Source organism: Arachis ipaensis, chromosome B6, assembly GCF_059453495.1.
Source record: "Arachis ipaensis isolate K30076 ecotype BB chromosome B6, ASM5945349v1, whole genome shotgun sequence".
Taxonomy (NCBI): domain Eukaryota; kingdom Viridiplantae; phylum Streptophyta; class Magnoliopsida; order Fabales; family Fabaceae; genus Arachis; species Arachis ipaensis.
In genome coordinates this window covers 44506814-44514582 of record NC_142441.1, presented here as the reverse complement: position 1 = coordinate 44514582, position 7769 = coordinate 44506814, and positions in this window count along the sequence as shown.

The window sequence follows — 7769 nt, the reverse complement described above, 5'->3', positions numbered from 1 at the left end:
ATAAGTCCCAAAAGGACATGTAAAAGTAGTCTTTTCCTGATCCTCAGGAGCTATATGAATCTGGAAATAACCTGTGTAACCATCTAAAAAGCAATAATGTGATTTACCTGACAGGTGATCTAGCATTTGATCAATGAATGGAAGTGGGTAGTGATCCTTACGGGTAGCTTGGTTGAGACGTCCGTAATCAATGCAGACTCTCCAAGCATTCTGAACTCTAGTTGTTATGAGCTCTCCATGCTCATTCTTCACGGTAGTGACTCCAGATTTCTTGGGCACCACTTGTACTGGGCTTACCCATTCACTGTCTGAAATGGGGTATATGATACCGGCTTCCAATAATCTGGTCACTTCCTTTTTGACAACTTCCAAGATGGTAGGATTCAATCTTCTTTGTGGTTGACGGACAGGTCTTGCTCCTTTTTCTAAAAATATTCTGTGCTCGCATACTTGAGGGTTAATTCCCACTATGTCTGCCAAACTCCACCCAATTGCCTTCTTATGCTTCCTCAGTACATCAAGTAACTGCTCTTCTTGTTGAGAAGTCAGTTCCCTAGCAATAATAACCGGAAGCTTCTGCTCATCCTCAAGATAAGCATATTTGAGATGTGGAGGGAGAGGTTTCAATTCTAACTTCCGATCATGGGTAGGCTCTGGATTATCTGGGACTTGCGAAAATGGCGAAGTGTCCTCATTGTCAGTTAAGAGGGTCCCCACACTTGGACCTTGTCCAGTGTGCCTCTCTTCAAACTCTTCTTTTTGAACTTCAGCCACACTTTCGTCTATGACATCACACTGAAAGATAGAACGATCTTCTGGGGGGTTGTCAATGACTCCATTCAGATTGAAGATCACTATGCGGCCATCTATTTCAAAGGAGTATGTTCCTGAAAAAGCATCCAATTTGAATTTTGATATCTTCAGGAATGGTCTTCCAAGTAGGATTGATGATGGCTTATCTGAATCATTATAGGGCATCTCCAAGATATAAAAATCAGTGGGAAATGTGAGCCCTTTAATGTTCACCAAAACATCTTCAGCAACTCCAGCCACTGTAATAATGCTTTTATCTGCTAACACAAAACGAGCTACCGACCTTTTTAAGGGAGGGAGCCTTAAAACATCATATATAGACAAAGGCATTATACTGACACATGCTCCTAAATCACACATGCAGTCATAAATTACTACACCACCAATAGTACAACTAACTATGCAAGGACCTGGATCACTACATTTTTCAGGTAATCCTCCCATTAAAGCAGATATAGAACTACCTAAAGGAATAGTTTCTAATTCATTAATTTTGTCTTTATGAATACATAAGTCCTTTAGAAACTTTGCATATTTAGGTACCTGCTGAATAACATAAAAAAGGGGAACAATTACCTCAACCTTTTTGAATATTTCTACCATTTTAGGATCAGGTTCCAGCTGCTTCCTGGGCTTCCTTGCAAGTTGTGGAAATGGAATGGGAGTAGTGTTTTCTGTGGTGCCTGCGCCTTTTTGTGCTTCTTCCTGTGGCGGAGCTATCTCTTCTTCGGCTATGTCCTGTATATCCTCTTCCTCTTCAACATCTTCGATTTCCACCACCTCTTCAGCTGAGGCGTATTCTGGTGAGCTTGGTTCCTCTTGATTCCTCTCCTGCAGTGTGGTTCCGGATCTCAGGGTGATGGAATTAATGCCTCCCTTTGGATTGGGTAATGGTTGAGAGGGGATTCCAGTGGTGCTTGAAGGTTGGTTACTGGAATTTTGTGCTAAACTAAGCTGTGACATAAAAGCTTGCAGAGTAGAGGTGAAACCATTCAGACTGGCATTAATATTGTTCACGATGGTATTCTCCATGGCCAGTTGTCTTTTCTCAAAAGCTTGTAATAAATCTTCATTAGAAGATACAGAAGAATGAGTAAATTGAGAGGTTTGCTGCTGATTGTTCGGTGGTCCTTGGTTTTGCCTCAGGTGAGGTGCTCGGTAAGGTTGATTTTGCTGCCTGTTGTTGTTATTATTCCACCTCTGATTTCCTTGATTATCTCTGCCTCCTCTATTATTGTTGTCCCTCCAATTCTGGTTTGAATTGTCCTGCCATCCATGGTTATTATTTCCACTTTGATTCTACCCTTGGTTGGGGCGGTCATAGAAGTTGTGAGTGGATGCCACCATGTTGTCTTCTTGTTGGAGCTGCGGGCATTCATCAGTGTAATGACTGTAATCAGCACAAATTCCGCAAATTCTTTGTGGGACTAGTTGTTGGTTTTGCTGTGGTTGGGTTTGCTGAGCTTGTTGATTCAACTGCATTTGCTTCAGCAGATTGGTCATCTCACAGATGCTTCAATTTAGAGTAGCAGTCTCTATGCCAGAAGATACTTCTGCAACGGCCCTTGAACGGCCTTGCTTCTGTCTGTGGTTCCGAGTAGATTCAGCTAAATCACTGATCAATTGCCAAGCTTCATCAGTGGTCTTGTACTTCTTCATAGACCCATTGCTGGCACTTTCCAATGTGGTCTTATCCTGGGGCCTCATTCCTTGTGTGACATAGCTAAGTAGCACGATCTTGTCAATCATGTGGTAGGGGCATGCTTCCAGAAGATTATTGAAGCGCTCCCAGTATTCGAAGAGAGTCTCATTGTCATCCTGAACAATTGTAGAGATATCCTTCCTTAGTTTATCAATAACTTCAGATGGAAAGAATTTCTCCAGAAACTCCTTTCTGAGTGTATCCCAGTTGGATACATTTGCTAGGGGTTGAGTGTAGTACAACTCTCTCGCTTTCCCCTCAAGAGAGAACGGGAAAGCTTTCAGCAGAATTGAAGTTTCATCAGTGCCATCACGCCTGACAGTAGAACAGGCTGCCTGGATATCTCTCAAGTGCTTGATAGGCTCTTGAGCAGGTAGGCCATGAAACTTGGGCATCAAATTTAGCAGTGCGGTCTTTATTTCAAAATCCATAGCTACCGCTGGATGATGCGCTTGAAACGGTTTCATTGTAAAATTAGGAGCTCCTTCCTCCTGAATGGTAACTCTTCTAGCTGCCATGTTTTCTGCACGTAAAACAACCGAATCAGTAGAACGGGGGCTGGTTTCTTCCTCAAATTCACTTTCAGATCCGCCCTCAGAGTGGGCTAACCTACGTTGTTCTCGCCTTATTCGTGAAATTGTCTTTTCAATTTCAGGATCGAATATTAGCAAGCGCGGATCAGGAAGTGAACGTGTCATTTGACGGAAGAAACATGCAGCTCATAATAGCAAAATTAAATAAAATGCAAATAAATAAATTCTAATTAATAAAATTAGCACTCTATTGCAACTCCCCGGCAACGGCGCCAAAAATTGATGGGAAGCAGAAGCTGGTGAATTAAAAATTTATTAAAATGGTTACGTTGCAAGTATAGTTCTTAACTCACCGAAAATCTGCCTATCAATTTAGAAATGTGTCACAGAAAGTTTAAATTAAAATTACTGGGAGTTTTAAGTCCCAGGTCGTCTCCCAACGAGTTGCAGAAAAGTGTGCTGTTTTATTAATCAGATGTTCCAAGAAGTTGAGCTAGGTAAATTGGGAATTAAATTGAGGAATTTTAAATAATATAAATAAAAGCCTTGACTGGGAATTGATTGGTTAGAATCTCTATCATTAATGGTGTGATTGTAAGATTAATTTGTAATTAATGGTTGTTCTGTTTGGTTATCCTTTACTAGGTAAAGGAAAGTCAACCAAGTGGGAGTGCCAGATCTATTCACAAGTTGCAACCCACTTAGTTCAAAGGGATTGGCGTCGGTGACAAGATAGCAATCCAACATTTAACCCAATTACAAATTTTCTTTCAATCTTTCCAACTCAAGAGTTCCTTTTAATCAACTCCCCATCAAGTAAGGGAACTACTCACGCATTATAAATAAAGAATCCATGGCACATGAAAGGAAATTAAAAGAAGACATGATTATTGATATTGAAATTGAATTAAAAAGAAATAATCCTTGCATTAAATAATCATAAAAGTATCTGAATGACAAAATTGAACATAACAAAGAACATGGAAGATTAGAACCAAGTTAAGAGAACAAACTAGAATGATGATGTCTTGATGAGGAAATAACTCTTCTCAATGTTCCAATGCTAAGATCAATTGAAAATTAAAATCCTAAAACTCGAGAGAAAAACCTAAGAGAGTGAAAAACTAGATCTAAAAACTACTTAATGAATGTCTGTGTTGTTTCTGCATATTCTCTGACTCTAGTCTACTGTTCCGGGCCGAAAACTGGGCCGGAATAAGGCCCAAAATCGCCTCCATCGAATTCTGCAGATTATGCAGATCGCACATGTCACGCGATCGCGTCGTTCATGCGGACGCGTCGCTTGCGCTTTTTCCTCTTCACGCGTTCGCGTTGTCCACGCTACCGCGTCGCCTTTGCTTTCCAATCCGCGCGGCCACGCAAGCCATGTTGCCGCGTCGCTGCGATTTGCGCTCCTTCGCGCGGTCGCGTGAGCCATACGACCGCGTCACTTCTCGCTGGTTGTCTCCTCAATTTCTTGTGTTCCTTCCATTTTTTTGCTAGCTTCCTCTCCAATCTCCATCTCATTCATGCCCTATGGGGACTGAAACACTTGACACACAGATCACGGCATCGAATGGAATAAAGGAGAATTAAAAGTAAATAATTAAAGTCTCTAGGAAGCAATTTTCAAACATGTACTGAATTTAGGAAGGAAATCTAAATGCATGCTAAATTGATGAATAAGTGGGCAAGGATCATGACAAAACCACACAATTAAACACAATATAAACCATGAAATAGTGGTTTATCAACCTCCCCACACTTAAATATTAGCATGTCCTCATGCTAAATTGAAGGAGACAAGGAAATAAGTATGAACATGTAGAAACTCATGAAATGTAATGCAATCCTACGTGTATAAATAAATGCAACTATATGATTATTGTCTACTTGATCAAAAGTAAATAAGCCTTTCAAAACAGTTACAATTCAAATTCCACTAATTCTATCATCATACAATAAAACCGATAAAAGTGCAAGAAGATAGCTTATGAAAGCAGGAAACATGAAAATTCAAACATTGAACCCTCACTGATAATGTATGTACGCTCTAATCTCTAGTGTATAGGGTAATCACTCTATTCTTCTCTAGTCATGTTTTCTAACTTTTGTTTTTCTCTTAACCAATCAACAACAGTTAATATACCAATGCAAACATCATGAGGTCTTTTTAGGGTTGTAATGGGGCCAAGGTGCAGGTAAGGATATACATATGGCTAAGTGAGCTTTATAAATTGAATCTTTAATTAACCTAAGCTCTCACCTAATATACATATATTCTATATACTTTTAAATTCATGCTTAGCTACGCATAATTCCCTTTTTCAACCCATACTCATGTTTCAACTTTGTATTTTGATTCTATCATATGTGCATTGATATTTGAATTCTAAAATTAACATTGGGGTAATTTTTGTCCCCTTATTTATTGATTTTTTTTAAAAGATAAAGCTTATTAATGTACATAGATTTTTTTGTTCTCATATCTTCACATGAGTAGGCATCCAAATTCCCTTTAAATTTTCATGACACATTCCCTCAACAACTTTTGTCCCCACAATTTCCCATACTTAACTAGCATACACAATTCTATCTTAAGCTAACCAAAGATTCAATTTGGGATATGCAATTATTTTTCAGCTTAAGGTTAGTAATGTGATAAAATATAGAACAAATGGGGTTTTAACGGCTCAAAGTGGTTAACAAAGGTAATTGAGAAGGGTAGGCTTGATTTGGATAAGTGAGTTTAAACAAATAATGGCCTCAATCATGTGCAAGCATGTAAATATAGTAAATATTGGACATATAAGATAAAACAAAATATAGATTACAATCATAGAGGAGTAAACACACAAGAATAAAATGATTATGGTTAAATAATGTAACCATACATAAAGGCTCAAATCTTTCACAGGTTGTGTGTTCTTTAGCTCAAACATCATGTTCCAAATACAACTCAAGCAGATTTATCATAAAAATTTTGAAAAATTAGTGAAATTTTGTTCCAAAGATAGATTTTAAAAGAAACTTATTGTCTTTTCAATCAAGTAGAACATGCATGCAACTATTCTAACCTATGCAGTTTATTTTATTTTATAAAAGAAAGAAAATCTAACTAAAATATCCTAATTATTGGTGCCAGAGAAGAGAATTTACCTCCGGAAGTCAGGTACTGACCGACCTCCCCACACTTAAGGCTTTGCACCGTCCTCGGTGCCATCTGTCAGGAACAGGGGTGGGCTGGTAGTAGTATCTCCATCGTCGGGGCCGTCATGGCTCCCGGTGCTAGTAAAGGAAGTGGAGTCCGGGGTGTCTGAGTCTCTTAAGCGTCCCTTGAGTAGCTCCTTGAGGTGTTTGAATCAGCGCTTGTTACGGCGCTCTCTCATCTTAGCTTTCAGTTCATGCCGATCTAATTTTTCAAGTATCTGCTGGAGCAATTTCTCGGTTGTAGATGCTTGTAGTGTTGAAGAAGGAATATCTTCAACTGGCCCAGTAGGCTGGCTTGTAGTGGCTGCTGAAAGTCTGAGGTATTTCCCGTGAGGGATATATTGATCATCCCGTGGAAGCATGGCTTTGGTGTCCCCAGCTCTGTAGGAGACTCCGGCTGCTGAGACAAGATCTGAGACCAAGGCGGGAAAAGGTAGGTTGCCCGCGATTTGTACATGCTCCATAGCATTCCGGATGTGTCTTGAAAGATTCAGAGGTTGGTCTGTAAGGATGCACCATAGTAGAACAGCCATGTCTGCAGTGAAGGAGGACTCATGAGTGCTCGGATAGACGTAATGGGACATGATCTGTGCCCATACGCGAGCCTCCAAGGTAAGTGCGGAAGCCAAGATTCCCTTAGGGCGGGTACGGTGGTATCCGTAGATCCAACGGCTGCCAGGTACTGCAATGACTCCGAGAACGGAGTCCCAGTCAAATTGGTATCTCTGGCGCTGAAGAGTGGCTTCTTGAAAAGCGTCCATTCCTGCAGGAATAGGGGGGAGACTCAAAACTTGCTGAATGGCCTCTTCTGTGATGGGGACTTGTTTCTGTCGGACATAAACAGACTGCAGGGTCGGTATGTAGAAGTTGGAGTAGAACTCAACTACCCAAGAAAGATTGATCTGCCATGGCTGTTTCCGTAGGAAACCCCATTGTCTTCACTAAATTTGCGGCTCAACAAAAGTGGCAATATTGGACGGGAGGATAAAGAGGTATTCATTGTTATAGTACCTTTCTGCTAGGATAGGGAACATCTGCTCACAGTAGCGATTAGGAAATCGCGCAGAGTCCTTTGCTGGAAAGGCTTTCTCTTTGTCATCAACCTTTATTATCCTCTTAACTCTTTTTGTCGAGGGCTTGACTGCTGTTGAAGAAGGCTCTGCCACTAATGCTCTTTTAGTTCCTCTTCTTGCTGGTGGTTTGGAAGTAGCTTTCTCTTTTCCTTTCTTGGTGGCCATCCTGAAAGAAGGGAAGAGAAAGGGAATTAAATTCAAAGAGATAGAGCAAGGGAGAGGGTATTGTAAGTGATAGTCAATGCACGATAAAGATAAATGGCATTAACACATGCTCCGGATTACATGTGAAAAGCTCATCAATGGAAATATAGCAAGTGCATGTAGGACAAAGGAATGCAAGAGGTTTATTGGCATGCAGGCAAAGGCATGAGTAGCATAGACGAAGCATTACTTTGTAACAAACCATCACGTTTGTATTGACAATTGAATTCAATT